This window comes from Carya illinoinensis, chromosome 4 (genome assembly GCF_018687715.1).
Source record: "Carya illinoinensis cultivar Pawnee chromosome 4, C.illinoinensisPawnee_v1, whole genome shotgun sequence".
Classification (NCBI taxonomy): domain Eukaryota; kingdom Viridiplantae; phylum Streptophyta; class Magnoliopsida; order Fagales; family Juglandaceae; genus Carya; species Carya illinoinensis.
Genome location: NC_056755.1, coordinates 5716351 through 5734480, shown reverse-complemented (window position 1 = coordinate 5734480; position 18130 = coordinate 5716351). Strand labels below are relative to the sequence as shown.

Genomic DNA, 18130 nt, shown 5'->3' with positions numbered 1-18130 from the left:
TGTTGGTGGGATATGAATCTATGATAATGTTCAAATCCCATTGATTTTTATATCTCAAGAGGATTAATCAATATTATAATTGGAGTCTCTTTACACTAATGAATTGCATCAAAAGAATCAACTGCTAATAAATCAAACATAATATATAACAAGACAAAAAAAATCCACTTCTCATGCAGGAAAGAGATCAATCTCATTTCATGCAATATGCTCTCATATACCGATTTACAAAACATTCCTCTTATTCCCATTGCCTCCTGCCAATGAAAAATTAGACGGCAAGACAGCAAGGCGAATAGGGTGGTAGTGGTATATAGTACTGTGTTGTATGTAAGACTGGAGGGGCTTATAAAAATGGCCCATCTTGTGAGAAGATCTTACAAGAAAAAGATGTGTTTAAATGATAAATGATCCAATGTAATCACTTCATGCAAAACATGTGCTAATATTTCAGAACAAGTTATCACATTCCGCATCATTTCCAGATGGAATCCTTAATGACTGCTTTGCATTAGCAGGACCAAATAGCAACTCCAAGCAGAAAGCAGGGCCACATATTGATCTTCCATTTTTCCCAACTTTATCCAGATCCCTCAAAGTGAGCTGCAATGATTCAGAAAGCCTAAGATAACCAGACTAAGCACAAATAAATCAATGACTTAATTTTTGGTGAATGGATATATATCACACGATTCTGAATCTGAGAAATTAATTTAAAGATATTCCATTGTCTGAGTATTTCTAAAACTAGTAAACTCATTATAATGAATATTCCTAAAATCCTAAACTAGTTCTGGTTCAAGCCACATGAGCATTTAGTGAAATTGGCGCAATGCTATAATTCGAAGGAGTTGCCAGAAGTTCTAAGGTTAGATAACTTAGATTGACATTCTCTTCCTATTATAGAAGACAGCAAAAGACTATTAATCCCCGAGTAGAAAACCATAGAAGTACCTGTAACAAACCATTCCTAATAAAAGCTGTATTGAAGCAACAATAGAACAGACGCCCTCCAAACATTTTTTGGTAGAATATAACGCGCACATCTCCAGTAACCAGTCCAATCAAAAGATTTAAGTGAGTCTAGATGATCTCCAACTTGGATTTTTTCTTGTTAATAAACAAAAATGTATAAATCTATGTGCAAAAATCATGAATTACGTACTTGTAAAGGTTTATCAAAACAATGATCAAGACAGGTCTTCTGGTAGATTATGGGACTTTCTGTGTCCATTTGGACTACAACACATTCTTCTTACTGTGGTTTATTCTCTTCATCACCATTGGTGAAAGAGAGATGGTACTCAGAACTGCATATTCTTTCATAACCCTTCTTAATTTGTCTGCGGCAATTCCTCGAAACTTCCACATATGGTCGGTACATCTGATTGGATTTCTGTGAACAAGGGCAAAAAAGTTCTTTAGTGCAGATACAGAAAAGCAGCTAACTACAAACAATATATTATTCATCATCCTTTTGACCATCATCCTCTTAATATCCCTTAATGTGGCATCAAATGATTGGTAGACAAGAGAAACATACCAAATAGTTTTCCAAATATTTCCTTGCATATTATGAGATGATGAGATGATGATAATAAAAAGATGATGAGCAGCCTTACTCAATTAAAAAATGTTTGAACTGGTAGGAAAATTAGAGGAACAAAATCAAGAACTATTTTAGGGAAAAACTGAGAATTAGAACGAAAAAGAAAACTGAAAAATAAATGGCAACATCATGCATTTTTCAAGACATGGTAAAAAACTATCCTCCCATCAACAGACTAGATAAAAACATAAAACCAAGTTATAATATAATCAATAAGATGGTCGTGAATTATGTCAAACGCATTTTCCCAAAGTTGAAGGGCACTGATTAGCATTTGAGATAACCATCAACCAAGAATGGCAGTAAATGAATGGCGCATTCAACTTAATGAAAACAATGAAAATCTCAAAGAAGTTTTTGGAGTACCAAGATTTCCTTACAAACATTACAAGTTTCTGGAGTACCTCTTGTAATTCTGAGATCACAAAGAAGATTCGGTCAATGTTAATTATGTCATAAAGTCGGATCCGCCGCAATTCTCTGATACATGGTCCTGGCAAATTCTGTAAGAAAACAGGATGAAGGGTATTTCCTCTGCTTTCGAATTCTCATTGCATGAAAAGTTTCTGTACATTCGACTTTTATACTCTCAATACATAACTGATTGCTAGCTAAAAGACAAAAATGAAAGAATCAATATACAACTAATCATAATAGAAAAAGGAATAAAAGAATAAGGCTAGAATCTTCTAGTCATCTTGGTCAGCTCCTTCTTTACGTGCATTATTAGAGGAGGGCAAATGACCTGTAGCACTAGCACTGGTATGTTGCAATACCCCTCACAAGATGGAGAGTAAAATTTTATTACTCCCATCTTGAGCAAATGAGAGTTAAGAGTAGAAGAAGGAAGGGCTTTGGTGAGAAGATTTGCAAGTTGCAAGTGTGTGGAGACATGAGAAGTTGAAATAGAACCATCTAGGATCTTGTCTCGAATTAGATGACAGTATAATTCGAAGTGCTTGGTTCTCTCATGAAAATTGGGTTTGCAGTGATGTGGAGAGCTGCTTGGTTATCATAGAAGAGTTGAGCAGCTTGAGGATGATGAATTTGAGGATCAATTAGGAGATATCTGAGCCAAATAAGCTCAGAACAAGTGGCTGCCATGGCTCTGTATTCGGCTTCAGCTGAAGAGCTTGAAACCACTATTTGCTTTTTAGACTTCCAAGATATAAGAGAGTTGCCCAAAAGGATGCAATATCTAGCGATCGATGAGTATCTGGGTAAGAAGCCCAATTCAAGTCACAATAAGCAAGGAGTTGCAAAACAGAAGCTGTAGAAAATAGAATGCCTTGTCTTGGAGCTGTCTTGATGTACTTACTTTGTAGGCAGCACCCAAGTGCATTGAGGTAGGAGTGGCCATGAATTGACTCACAACATAACTTATATCTGGGCGAGTAATGGTTAGATATAATAATCTCCCAATTAACCGACGATAAATGGAATGGTCCTTCAACACAACCAATTTCCTTGCTTAATTTGAAATTTTGGTCCATCGGCACCTTGACAGGTTTGGAACCTAAAGTTCTTGAGTTAGCAAGTATGTCCAAAGCATACTTGCATTGGCAAATGTGAATCCCTTGAGAACTATGAGCCACTTCAATACCAAGGAAGTAACGGAGGGAACCAAGGCCCTTAATCTTGAAATGATCATTCAAAAATTCTTTGATGACTGCTATAGAATCATGAGAGTCACTTGCCATAAGGATGTCATCAACATAGACTAAGAGAGTTGTAAAAGAGTCATTAGTTGTCTTGACAAAAAGACTATAATCAGCCTTGGACTGAGAAAAACCAAAAGCCAATAAACATGAGGTAAGTTTAGCATACCATTGCCTAGAGGCTTGTTTCAAGCCATAGAGATTCTTTAATAACTTGCAAAATTGATTAGGGCCTCCTTTGGATTAACCATGGGGTTTATTCATATAGATTTCCTCTTCTAAATCACCATGGAGGAAGGCATTATTGACATCAAATTGATGTAAATTCCAACCTCGAATTGCAGCAATAGATAATAGACATCTGAAAGTCACCATTTTTGCCACTAGTAAGAAAGTTTCTGTGTAATCGATGCCTTCTTGCTGGGTGTATCCCTTTGCAACTAAACGAGCCTTTAACCTTTCCACACTACCATTTGAATCTATAAGCTCTTTTCCAAGGGATAAATCTGTGAGAATCTAAGCGTTGTTTTGTTCTAAGGCATGCAATTTAGCATCCGTAGCCATGCACCACTTAGAATCTTTTATTGCTTGGTTGTAGCAAGTAGGCTCAAAAACAGAAGAAATAGAAGAAGAAAAGACTTGAAAATAAGGGGAAATTTTATCATTAGACAAGTAATTTTGTAATGGAAAAGACCAAGTAGAAAGAAGAGAATGTTGAGGGAAAAATGAGTGGATTAGCATGTTCTTGTGAAAACCTGTGTAAAATAGTGTTGTAATAAGTGTTGAAGCGAAAAGGCTTGAAGTGTGCTCATTATTGGTCAAAACAGATGTCTTCGCTCGACCCTCGCTCAATAGGGCGCTCGAGCGAACTCAGACAAAATCTGTTGCTTGACCTTCGCTCGAGCCAATGTTGCATATCACTTAAAATTTAGGGTTTTGAAGCGCCTCCTTTGATTTGGACTATAAATAGAACAACTTTTTTTCTGTTCTAGGTGTGGAGAATTAGAGCAAAAACCCTAAAGGTCTCCAAGAACTTTTTAGAGCAACCTCTCCCCCACTTGGTTGATTCTCTCTTGGATAAACACACCTCCACCACACCACAATCAAAATCAACTTTTACATGAGTCCATTGAAGTGGACATATTTGTTGGCCGGAAGAGTCTGGACCTGCTATTGATGCAGAGATCGAGAGGTTCTCGTGGAAGCTATAGAAAGGTTGGAGTTCCGACACTACATGCGTATAGAGATCGAGTGGGTCACTTGTGGTGATGCAAGCCAAGTTTAACTATTAAAAAAGTTTTGTGAGTGTTTCTAAATTGATTGTAATAAACTTATTTTCTATAGTGGATTTGAGGTGGTGTCTTACACCTGGAGTGGTTTTAGATTTTGAATATGTTATTCAAATGAGTTTCCATTTCGTGATCAAGATCATGTGTTAATTATTTGTGTTATTTAATTTATTTATTAACTGATTGTTTAACTATTTTTCAAAAGACCACAAAAATTGGAGTACACCTATTCACCCCCCTCTAGGTGTAGTGATTGGTAGAACCACTACTTTTTCAGAGAAGATACCTGAATCTTGGATTGGGAAATGGGAGTCGAAATAGCTTGCTGGCAATGGAAGTCCTGATGATAGTGAGGAGCCGTCCAAGTTCTAATGGACTTGCGGAGAGTGGGCTCAATGGGAGAAAATGAGGATGTAGGAAGTTGAGAAATTGTATGCCCAGGAGGTGATTCAATATGTATAGTGGTGGAAGGTGATGGAGTGTAATTAGTGGAACAAGGTAAATGTGAAGATATAGAAGTTGTGGGAGGAGGATAATCAAGCAAATCAGGCACAGGAGTAGTGAAAACAGGTGGAGAACAATGTTTAGAGTCAGTGGGATGGAGAGAAAGAAACGGAAAATATTGTTCATGAAAAATAACATTCATAGGAACAAAAGTACTTTGAGTTTCAAGGTCCAAGAGTTTGTATCCCTTAACTCCAAAGGGATAACCTAGAAAGGTACACTGTTTGCCTCTTGGATCAGATTTTTTGCGACCACGAATAATGGTTGTGGCAAAACAAAGACACTCGAAAACTCTAAGGTGAGTATATGTGGGTTTGACAAAAAACAAAGTTTCATAAGGAGATTTATTGCCAAGTAAGGGAGTAGGGGTTTGGTTGATTAAGTAAATAGCTGTGAGGATACAATCATTCTAGAAATGCAAAGGTAAACCAGATTGAAAACATAGGGTTCTAGCACCATTTCAAATGTGTTGGTGTTTTCTCTCAACTATTCTATTTTGTTGAGAGGTTTCCATACAAGATCTTTGATGAATGATACCCTTTTGGTTAAAAAATTCTATCATTTGCAATTCAATTCCATTAGTATTAAATTGAGTTTCTATCATATTATAGAAGGAATCAAGGCATTTTTTTGGTCTTTGACTTGTGTGAAGTAAATAAACCCAAGTTGTTCTTGAAAAATCATCAACAATGGTTAAGAAGAATTTACTCCCATTGTAGGTAGGTATAGAACACGGCCCCAAAGATCACAATGGCTCATATAAAAAATGGCATGAGTTTTGTGATGTTTAGCAGGAAAAGAAAGTTTGTGTTGCTTGGCAATTGGACAAATAGAACAAGGGGTGACTTTAGTGGAATTGAAAGTGTCTTTTACATTAGGATCATCAATTGAAACAAGCCTGGAATTAGAAATGTGACCAATATGACAATGCCAAAGGTGAGATATATTTCTATTCTTTATGACAGAAACTGAGGTAGGTGACAAAGTGGCTGACATAGATGATAAAACTGCTACAAGGGCATTTGGAGCATCTGTTTCTGGCAGGAGATGATAGAGACTACTTTTGACTTCACCCATCCCAATTGTGGTCCAAGTGGAAAGATCCTGAATGAAGCAACAATTAGACAAGAAAAACAAACAACAAGTAAGTGACTCTGTAAGTCTTTTGACAGAAATTAAATTAAAAGATAAAGATGGTACACACAAGACATTCTTGAGTAGAATGTTCTTGGTGACTTGAACATTGCCTAAATGTGTGACAAAAGTGGAAATACCATTAGGAAATTTAACTGAGTAAGAAACTTCTGAAATGATAGAAGAAAAGAAAGAAGTGTTACAGATCATGTGATCTGTGGCACCCGAATCTATTATCCAAGGAACCTCAGAAGAGTGCAGAGATCTATTATTAAAAGAGGAGAAACAAAGAAGTATACCAGATATTTTTGAAGCCTTAGGTTCACTGCAAGTAGGTTAATGAATAACCTGTGCATGATTCACTAAAGGGGAAGCAATAAAACAATCCTTGTACTGGAGCAAATTCAAGTTGCTGATATTGCTCCTTAGTGAAACTCACTCGATCCTCAAGGTTTTCTTCTGGGTTGGAGTCAATTGATAAGCTTGTTTGATTAACAAATGGTCCAGAATTCTTTCCCTTATGTAATTTGTGCCTCGGAGGATAGCCATGTAACTTATAACACTTTTCAATCAAATGACCAGTTTGATTGCAATGAGTGCAAAAGGGAGGTTGTGCATTTCCTATTTTGAAGCAATTGTCAAGAGCGTGACCTTGTATACGACAATAAGAGCAATATGGTCTATTCTTCTTCCTACTCATAGATTTTTTTACATTGGGTTTGAAAGAAGTGTTGGTAAACAAGGTCATAGTGCTTGGGTTTGGGGAAGTAGAAATGATTTGGTGATGTTGTTCTTGTTGTTGAATGATGGAAAAGACTTTGTTGACAAGGAGAATGGGATCAAGAAGCATGACCTGGTCTCTAGCATTAGTGTACCTATCGTTTAGTCCCATAAGAAATTGAATGACATTGCCCCTTTGATATCTATCATTTAGAACAGTCAATTGCCCACAAGTACAAGCAGGTATAGGATCATAAATAGCAAGCTCATCCCATAGAATCTTGAGTTTACCATAGTAAATACTCACTGGGTCATTTTCTTGTCGCAGGTTAGCCAAATTCCTTTTCAATTGGAGGATACGAGGTCCATTTCTCTGGGTGAAGCGGTCCCTGAGCTCATTCCAAACATCCCGTGCATCATCAACAAAAGCAACACTCGATTTCACAACAGTGCTGATAGAATTTTGTATCCATGATACAATCATGTCACTTGTTGCGACTAAACTTTGACTCAAATTAATGAATCAAAAATCTAGTGCAGTTTTACCTGCAAGTATACAGGCGTTGTAGTATCTTACAGGATCGAATCCACAGGGAAAGTTGCTTAAAATTAAACTTGTTGAAAAACTGTGAAAAACTTCACAAAGAGAATACAATAGGATGATATGTACAAAGGATGGAAGAGGTTACTAGTCATGGACTAGATTCATATTTTTAGATGTTTGATTGTCGGATTGAAATGTAAATGACTAACGAATTAATTAAAATGCAATGCAAAAAGATAATCGAAATTGAAATTGGAGTGTCTAAAAAGAAAACAAATTAACGAACACTTGGGTTGGGTTTGGGACTTTCTTTATTTTGGATTCTAGATAATTTTCTCGATTAACAACCCAATCAAGGCATTGATAATCGGAAGATAAAAAGGTTAAGCTCAAGTTTTGCAATATTTTCCTAAGGGATTTTCTATTTTACTAGCCGGACACACATTAACAAACAAACGAGAGAAGCCTTGATAATTTTCAAGCTTTTGTTGTGCCTTACGTCAACAACAAAACAAGAGCAAGAGTTTCAATCTATTTTCAATTTAAATCCAACTAGTAACTTAGTGAAATCAACATTCAACCATAAAATATTGCATCGATCTAGAACCTAAAATAAATTAAGTCTCATTCCACAACCCAAGTTTTAGAATTTAGCTACACATGATGTTTCTAACAACAAAAATTAATCTTAACAAAGCCATATTAAAATCTGTGAGAACGTATTCAAATGAGATGAAAACTAATATTAACCGGACGAAAGATAAAGGAACAAGTATAAAAACTACAATAAGCAACGTAAACGAAAAGGTAAAGGTAACAGAAAATAAATTCCAGCCATCTCTTAAACTCTAAACTAACAAGAACGAAAAGAAAACATAACCAAAGCTAAGAACAAAATTCTGCTGCTGCCACTTGAAAACAGAAAACAAAATAAGAAAACCAAGACTTCAAGCTCCTACTGCTCCAATGCCGAAGGACTCCACAAAAGTAAGCTACTGCCTTCGTCTAAAACGAAAAAGGAAGAATGAATAAAAAACAACACCACTTTACTGCTACCAGGTCTGGAACGAAAACAAAGTGAAAAGAAAGATACATCAAATGCACCCAGCGTCTGAACGAAAAATAATAAATAAACTAACTCAGCTGCTTCTGTCTTAAACGAAGAAGAACAATAAGCTGCTCCATTCTGCAACTAACGAAAGAGAAAGAAAATAAACTTTTAAAGTCTAATCTCCTACTGCTGCTAGAATCTCTACGAAAACCAGAATGAAAACTGCTGCCAAAAAAAAGTTTTGAAAAATAATCTAGCAAAACTAAAAAAATGACAACCGACCACTCCTTAAGAGTAGCTGGTCTCACTCCAGCTCTCTTCCACCCAGACCCCCTCTCACGTAACTTTTCGTCTCAAGCTTATCACCGCCAGCTTCTCTATGTCACGTAACACCTCTCCCTCTCTCACCAAGCTGGTCTCACTCCAGCTAGCCCCTTCTGCTTTCTTTTCTTTTACAATTTAAACCAATCGGTTCCTTCTCTACTCTCCTAAACCGACCCCACACCACACTCACTATATTCATGCACTTTCTTTCTCTACCAAACCGACCCCACTCCCCTTCAATCTCGCATCAACCAAAGCTCCTTCTCTCTCCTTCAATCACTCGGCTGCCCTCCATTTCTCACCTGTCCCCTTCCTCACTTTGTCGTCCAGCATTTTAATACTTTTAAGTGTAATAAAATTCCAGCACCATTGGTTGACTACACGGTTGCTCACCCACTCTCCTTCAATCACGGCACAACATATAATTCTGTCCCCTTCGACTTGATGAGTGGTTCCTTTCTCTCAAATGAACGAAAAGTATGAAAACGAAAAAGTATCTCCACTCAAACGAAAAAGATAATTTTCTTCTGTGCCTCTTTCCGTGAAGTCTGCCAGCCAGCCAAGGTTGTTTGTTGAGTGCTGCATGTTTGCTTCATGTGAGTGGGTCCTGCTGTTGGCTGTCCGAGTGGTCTGCTGCATGTGAGCTGGTCTATTTCTGTCCGAGTGATTCTTCTGCTTCTGCTTCATCTGCTGCTACTTTAAGCTCTATTCGAATAATCCTAACCGATTGAGAACAACAAGATAGATGAAGAGTTGGCCCGTAAGTCGCATCTCTTATTTCTTTCTCTTCATGGTCAACAGTTCCAATTGGATTTATTTGAACTGAAAATAAAAATAACACTAAAAAAAATAAATTAAAAGAAAAATAGATTATCACAAATAAACTATATATGTGAGGAAATATTGTCCCATTAAATCATAGTTATAAAATTAAGCATAAACATGATATTAATCAATTAAAAATCGCAACTCGTATTTATGCTTATTAACTATTTTTTTCATTTAAAACCAATAATAGTGTCATGAAGAATTTAAAATACATTGGTTTTAAATAGCTAAAACATGCAATATTTCAGCTCAATCATCACTGCATCTTCCCAAGCATCGAGCAAGGGATCTTCAGGGCTAGTGGCTTTGACAATGCTTCCATTGATGAAACCAAGCTTGTTCCTTGCTCTAAGAGCTCGGCGCATAACTCGTGACCATGTTGCATAATTATCAGTGGTGGAAAGGTCGGTAACAAGAATCACAGTGGTGCTATCTCCATGATCAACGTGATAGAGATTATTTGGGACAGAATAATTAAGAAAGGGGGAAGAGGGTTTGTCATTCTTGGTATTGGTTGATTATTCTTCCAAGATGAAAGAAAAAAAGAAAAGAAAGAAAAAGCAAAGGATTAGCCTACGCTATCGATACCATGTAAGAAAACAGGATGAAGGGAATTTCCTCTACTTTCCAATTCTCATTACATGAAAAGTTTCTATACATTCGACTTTAATAGACTCTCAATACACAAATGATTTCTAGCAAAAAGAGAAAAATGAAAGAATCAATATACAACTAATCATAATAGGAAAAGGAATAAAAGAATAAGGCTAGAATCTTCTAGTCATCTTGGTCAGGTTCTTTATGTGCATTATTAAAGGAGAGCAAACGACCTGTAGCACTAGCACTGGTATGTTGCAATAATTTCACATCTGTCATTCCATTTCTGATTCCCCTAGGAAAATAAAGTATACTTTCCTAGTATCCCACATAACAACATTGGCTTGGTATTGAAACCTGTTCAACATAATGTGTTTGGTCATCAGCTTGAAGTCAGAAAGTATACATACCATTATAGAATGTTATTACATACACGGCCTAACACCAAGTTAACCAAAACAATATATACTGAATAGCCATTTTTTCTGGAGAACTAAGAAGTAGAATGCCTCTAGTGACTTCAAGCTCAATCCTCTTCGAATTTTGGCCTGAAAACACTTGCCTTTCTTTTATTTATTTTCCAATGCATTTTAGCCTAAAATTTTATGACTGGTTTATTAAAAGAATAGAGATAAGATCCATCAAAGCAAAAATTCTAAAATAAATTTTAAACAATGCTTGTCATCTAGATCACCACATTGCGATCAGATAGCCTTTGTAACAAATCTTGTTTTGCTAGTCATCTCTAAGGGCACAACTTTATTTTTTCTTAAAAGAATAAAGATTTATATGTTAGCATGGCCTTTTCTTTTCCTGGTGCCTCAACCAACAACCTATATAGTCTTCCCTCTTTCTTGCAGCGGCTTTTGACCAGAGCATGACTTTCTTATTGGTGCAATTGTCGGTTTTCATTGGACATGGCCAAAACATGATTGGGTTTGGCATCTTGTTTGCTAGTGTTCCTTTATTGTCCATATCAACATATGCATTACATTCATATATAGTCTTATAGATATAGGAACAGATCTGGGTTGTAATTATTCGAAGGGTCGAAAGCTACTTCTCGATGGGAAATGAGTAAATTAAGCCAAGGTTTGCTAAGAACTTACTCCAGAACCATATGCAAATAAAAGGAAATTGACTTGCTATTGCGTTGTGTCAACTTCTTACAGATTTGAATTAGATGCAAAACCATGTAATTGAAAATAATGAAGAATAGTGCATCACTTCTAATTGAATGAATCATGAAGCAACCAACTTCTCAAATATTTCCACACACAAAAAATTAAAAAAAAAAAAATTATAACTTACGATATTCAGGTTGCTAAAATGACATACAAATTTGGCATATTTCATATTCCACATTTTTTTTTTATTGAAAACAATTTGCACACATGTTGTGAGATCAATGGACAATGTTCAGTGGTCATCAGTAAAATTCCACATGCAACTGTATAAAGGCACTTCCATCGTTTACGGACAAGGGAAACAGACACATGGGAAGCATATATCTGATCTTTCAGTAAAAAGATGAAAGCCCCTTCAGAAAACTACAGATAAAATGAAACATCTTTAAAATTACAATGGCCTGTGTGCAACCAATACCGTGCAATGTACAACAAAAATATTTCCTGGGTCATGTGTTAGCCATGAATGTACACTTTCACAAAAAATCTTAATCATTTGGAGAGCTGGAACATGGTTGTCATCAAAAGGATATGCCTCCACACGGCCATAAAAATGTGATGGATCATAAGTTTCTTCTTTATAGAGATTGTAGACCTGCAAGATACCGTTAAAGAAGAAATGTTATATATGCGTACACACAAGCACAAAGAGAGAGAGATATGAGACTTGATGAGTAATGTAAATTGTTAATGCCAAAGACTTGACAAGTAAAAAATTCTGGGTAGTAATGTGTAGTAATTGTGTTGACATCAATAATATTAGAGAAGTGCAAACATAATATAGTTGTTATATACACACACATACACACCATGCAGCACTTGTATGAAAGTAAGTACCATCCCGTTAAGGACAAGTCTTGTTATTCATATGTCAAGGGTTGATAAGGTTTTGTCCTTTGCATTGAATTTGACCACATGCTCTACCACTTGTGCAGGCCCTTATCAATTCCTTTGAGTTTCGATCTTGCGACCGTATTCCCTAGGCATAGTGTTTCATGTGTTAGTTGGGCCCTGAACCAAGTAGACCGGGGGGGGGGCGAGTGATCAATTTTAAGAGGAAAAACCCCATAATAAAGCTGTTATATGTAACTAGAAGGTAGGAAAAAGAGTGATCTAAGAATTACAACTAGGAGTACTTCGAAACTCAAGCAACATGCATTTCCCCTATATGTATATAATATTGAGAAGATCAAAGGTTTATATCATTCAAATACCAGGAATACTAATTCCCAGAATGTGGCAAAAAAGCAATAAAGGATTGTTTAAGTGGCATTGATGTTATCTCCACTTCGATGTTTTATTCAATAACAACCATATAATGACCAAGCAGCAATACATCGAGCATAACCATTGGCTACAATATTATGAAATTGCTCCTCCCCCCAACTCATAATAGTTGAAAACCTAGAAGATGGCTTTTCTTGTGGAATTTCTAATGGATCCGATACAATATCTTTAACTATGTTTAACGCAATTATTGTTTAAGAGAATGGGAGAAGGGGGGGTTGCTCTTATTTTGTCAATAAAAGTTGGGTATATTATAAAAAATTACCACTATGAATGAAGCAACTGGGGTATCACCGAATCAAATATAAAGAATGGATATTCATTGCGAATGAGGTGATATCGAAATTTAAGGTTGTAATGTTCACCTTATAATGTCCCTGATGTCTCATGTCCAGCATGAATTGAACTTGGCAGAGAAGATTACAATATATTGTTCACATATGTTCTGCAGGGAATGACATTTCCAGAACACGATCTCTGATGTATGACATGTCTAAATCATAACCAAAAACGAGCAATCGCCTTCGTTGCTAGATACCAAGTTACGTATATAAAAGCTATTGCTAAGGCAATTGATAAGATGATTATGTAAACTTAGGTTTTCAATCTTCCCAGGCCCCTGCTTTGAAAGTTTCAATCCCATTTGGAAGATAAAGCAGGTAACTTACGTATGTGTAAAAACCTATTTAAAAAATTAAATAAAAGGTACCCATAAGTTATGAACGTATTGGCCTTCCACAAATGCCAATAATGTTAAAAATGTGATATATTAAAGGTGATACTTTTGAGCTAACAATTACTCTTTCAATAACAAAAATAAAACAAGTGGCACGAAAAATGCTAGAATTATTGAATGTATTTGAAGCACTACAACAAGGAGGCATAACAATGAGTATCAATTGAGATCGATGAAATCACTTCTTACAATCGTTTTCATTTCTATTTTTGTATGCTGAGGATTATCAACCATTTATTTTTGGCCATGATCATAAAAGAGGTTTACCCCTTCCCGCTTCACTATGTATGGAAAATACTATAATTCCTTGCTTTAGTTACTTATTAAAAAAACAATAACCCCTTGCTTTGGTCATCAATTACTTATAAAAGAGGGTGATGATGTCTTAATCTGGTTGAAGGATGATGCTGGGAAGTTTACTACTAAAAGTGCTTGGGACTGTATCAGGGTTCATGCACCTCCTCTCCCTTGGGCTCATTGGATTTGGCACATGAATATTCCTAAGAAGATTTCTATTATGATGTGGAAGGCGCATTATAATTATTTAAGTGTTGATGATCAGATCAAAAGAGTTGGGATACCTTTGGCTTCTAGATGTAATTGTTGTTCTCAGGGTCATACAGAGGATCTTAATCATGTTCTTTGCTCTGGTGATATTGCTAGACAAATTTGGCGTTTAGCTGCCATCAATCTAGGTGTGCATATGGGCGCTTTTCAAACTTGGAAAGAGCAAATCAATTTTTGGTTCTGGCGTGTTGGTAAATCTTCCCAATTGAGAACTATTTTTGGCATTCTTCCTTCTATTATCTCTTGGAATCTATGGGATCGGCGTTGCAAAGATAGATTTCAGGCCAAGAATGACACAGTTGATTCGATTTAGTATGTTATTAAACTTTGGCTTCGCAAGATTATGACTTTGTTTTTAAAATCTTCCAGGATTTCCAAGAAGGATGTGGCTATTTTAAACCATTTGGATATTCATATTTTAACTCCAAGTCCTAAAAAGGTTCATGTGGTGAGATGGTTTCGCCCTCAACAGGGATGTGTTAAGCTTAATATTGATGAAAGTAGTTTGGGTAATCCTGGCCCAGCTGGAGCTGGAGGAGTTATTCGTGATGAAGATGGTAAATTACTTGGGGCTTATTCTGTGTTTTTGGGTCAGGGTTCCAATAATTTTGTGGAGATGAGAAGTTTGTTGGAAGGGATTCGCCGTTGTCATCATCTAGGATTTTGTCACAGAGATTGAGTTTGATTATCAACTTCTTGTCAACTGGATCACTAAAAGAAACTGTAATATTTGGTACTTAGAAGATTTCTGGGATGAACTTCAGGGCTATCTTTCTTGTATGAAGTATACGATAAAACATGTTTTTTGAGAAGGTAATGTTGTGGCTGATTTTCTTGCCAAGCAGGGAGCGGAGGGTCCTAACTCGAAATGGTTTGATGCTCATGATTTTTTTCCCAGCAAGCTTTAAGGCCTTCTTCGTATGGATAGATTTGGTCTCCCTTATCTGCGAACTACGTAGTACTACTAGGTATGTCTTATTTAGCTCTAATTGATTGATCCTTTGGTTTTTTTGTGCTCTTTCTTGCATGTACTTCTTCTCGACTCTCTTCAGGTAGTGTTTTGGTCTGTCCTGTATTAGTTATTTATTGTTTTGAGTATTTTAGTTTTTGATGCTTGGGTTTGGCCTTATTGTGTATTTGTAACCCCCAAGTGTCGGGTTGTAACACGGTTTTCCTCCGCCAAAAGTGAGGATTATTAATAAAATTGGAGTACCATCCTCTTCTTAAAAAAAAAAAAATTACTTATAAAATAAAAAGAAACTATTTCTAAAAGAAACTAAAAGTTCAGGGTTGGGTGGAGTGGTGTTGAGGGTTGTGACTGAACATCTTCATGAATTTCTAATGACTTATCTCACATAAATATTGATTTTTACATAATTTTGTATTGCATCAAAGGCCATGCATTCACTGCCACTCAACATCCATTTCATCATGGTGGAAAATATGCAATGCCTTAGATAGTCAAAACTAATAGCAATTTGAGCGCAAATTGCCAAATTTCTAAGCTATCCAACATAGATTAATTTCATTGTTATGATCATACAAACAATCTTATCAATCAAGTTGAAATTCCATCCAATAACTTGTTAAAAAAAAAACAATATAAACCCCAATAAACTATAAATTTAAAAACAATGCTAGGTTTGGTTCCTAAAAAGAGCTAGGTTTCTCAACAACCAAACATATAACAAGGATAATAATAAAAAGAAAAAATACTCGAGTTGAACATGAAGCTAGTGATTCGCCAACTTTGAAATACCTCTAGAACCCCCAAAACAAACAGTACATAAGAAAATAAAAAGAAAAACAAAACAAAAGCAATTCTAGGGCACCAAATAGGAAATGATCTTGGTAAACCCTAGAAAGTGCCGGTAGAGAATATGGAGAAATCGATGGGTTTGGGGTGGGTAGTGTGGAAGGGCGGGAGATGAAGGTGGCCATCATTTTTGTGGAGGGGGATTGGATTTTCCGTGCCAAATTTGGAGGGCGTTTTAGCTCCATTTTTCCTTAGTGTTTTGCTACTCACCAACCTCATGCACCACACATTATATTTTTTTAATTTTTTTTATTATTCTTAAACTAATTAAATTTTTCTACTCATCATCCATATACCACATATCTAGAAAGAGAAAAATAAAAAAATATAAAAAAATATGATGTGTGGTGTGTGAGGATGACGAATAGAATTTTTCAATTTCCCTTTTCCTTATCCCCAAATTTAGAGCAAATATGGTCGATAAGCTAGATCAATCTTCAAATCATATATACATACAACATACACATAAATGTATACATATACATTTACTTTTGTATAATTCATTTGTAACTAAAGTATTTTTTCTTTTAATATATATACACACACACATACAACAGATGACGAGGACTCTAGTCCAGGTAATTGAAATTTTGACGGCCTGTTTTGCCGTGGGGATTTGGAATAATCCTCAATGGTAAGTATTGGATTTTAAATTTTTCTATTTCTAGGAATATATTTATTGTGAAAAATTGCTTGTAGAATAATAATTTTACTTATCATCTTTATACCCCACATACTAAACTCATTTTTAATTATTATTTTTTTTCATTTTTCCTAGAATAAGTATGTGGTATATGGATGATAAGTAGAACAACTCAATTAGTTTAATAAGAATAAAATAAAATAAAAATAATAAAAATAAAAATAATGAAAAATAATTTTAAAATATGTAAAATGTGTGGTATGGGATGATGAGTAGTATTTAATTTTTTTTGATAAACAACATCACATTCCATTAAAATCAAGTCCTTACAATAGATTGTTTATCAAGCCAAATAGCTTGAGAAGCAAAAGAAGGACAATCAGCCCATAGAACCAAATCTGAAAAATTACAAGCATTTCTTGCCAAAAGATGAGCCACAGAATTCCCTTGCCTACTAACATGCAGAAATTTCACCTCTTGGAAGCCCTGCATTAATCTTTTAATATCCTTAACGATGAAAGCAAAGTCTGTCAAAATAAGCTCATCTGAATTTAATATGTTCACAAGAAAGAGGCAATCCGTTTCCACCATCAGCTTTTGAATATCCCAGTGAGAATAGAGTTGTAGACCCCTTAATACTGCAATGGCTTCAATAAATTCTGGAGAGGAGACCTCATTTTCAGATTTACTATAAGCAGCAAGCACATCCCCGTGACAGTCCCTTACCACAACTCCAACACCTGCTTTTTGAAGATTAAAAAAGTTGGCGCCATCAACATTCATCTTAATATAACCTGGGGGTGGAGATGACCAACTTAAGACTTTATGCATAGATTGTCTATGGCCCTCAAAAATCTACACTTGTCTAAAATCAGAAATCATAGACAAAGCTCTATCAATCACATGACTAACACTAGGTGCAAATTTTTCATAAATAAAGTGGTTTCTTCTATACCACACTCCCCAAGCCATAGTAATAAAAGTAAGAAGACTTCCCTCTCCCCCTTGTGCTTTAACCAACAATGCTAAATCCTAAAAGGACATATCAGGAAGTAAAGAATTCAGTACAGACACATATTATAAGCAAATACTTTGGATAGCTGAACAAAAAAATAAAGCATGGGCTACATCTTCATTGGGCTTCTTACAAAATACACAACAATCTGCCACATCAATACCTTTCTTGACCAGGTTATTAAAAGTAGGCAAATATTCATTACAAGCCCTCCAACCGAACACCTTCAATTTATGAGGAATTTTCAAATGCCAAAACCCTCTCCAGAAAGAGGAAATCTAAGAGGCACGAGACCCCTCACCTGCTAGTTGAATCTTGACAATTTGAAGCTGTTTATACCCACTTCGCACAGTATAAAGTCTACTTTTTTCAAACATCCAATGCCAAGAATCCGACTGAGACACTAACACCTGCAATTTTAGAATTTGATTTACTAATCTTGGATTTGATCTACGAACCATTTAATTTAAAAATAATTATTTGAATTAAAGGAACTCTCACCACATGAATATCTCTCTCTCAAATGCTCCTCTACTTTTTGTTCAAAATAAACGGCTGTATGACAAACACAAAAGATAACGGTCAATACTGTAAATTTTCTTTATCCTTTTCGTCTTTGTG

General features: G+C 35.7%; 1 pseudogene; it reads right to left on the bottom strand.

Moving 5' to 3' along the window:
• Positions 1–450: 450 nt before the first annotated feature.
• LOC122306180 lies at positions 451–17277 on the bottom strand (annotated as a pseudogene).
• Between the last annotated feature and the right edge of the window lie 853 nt (positions 17278–18130).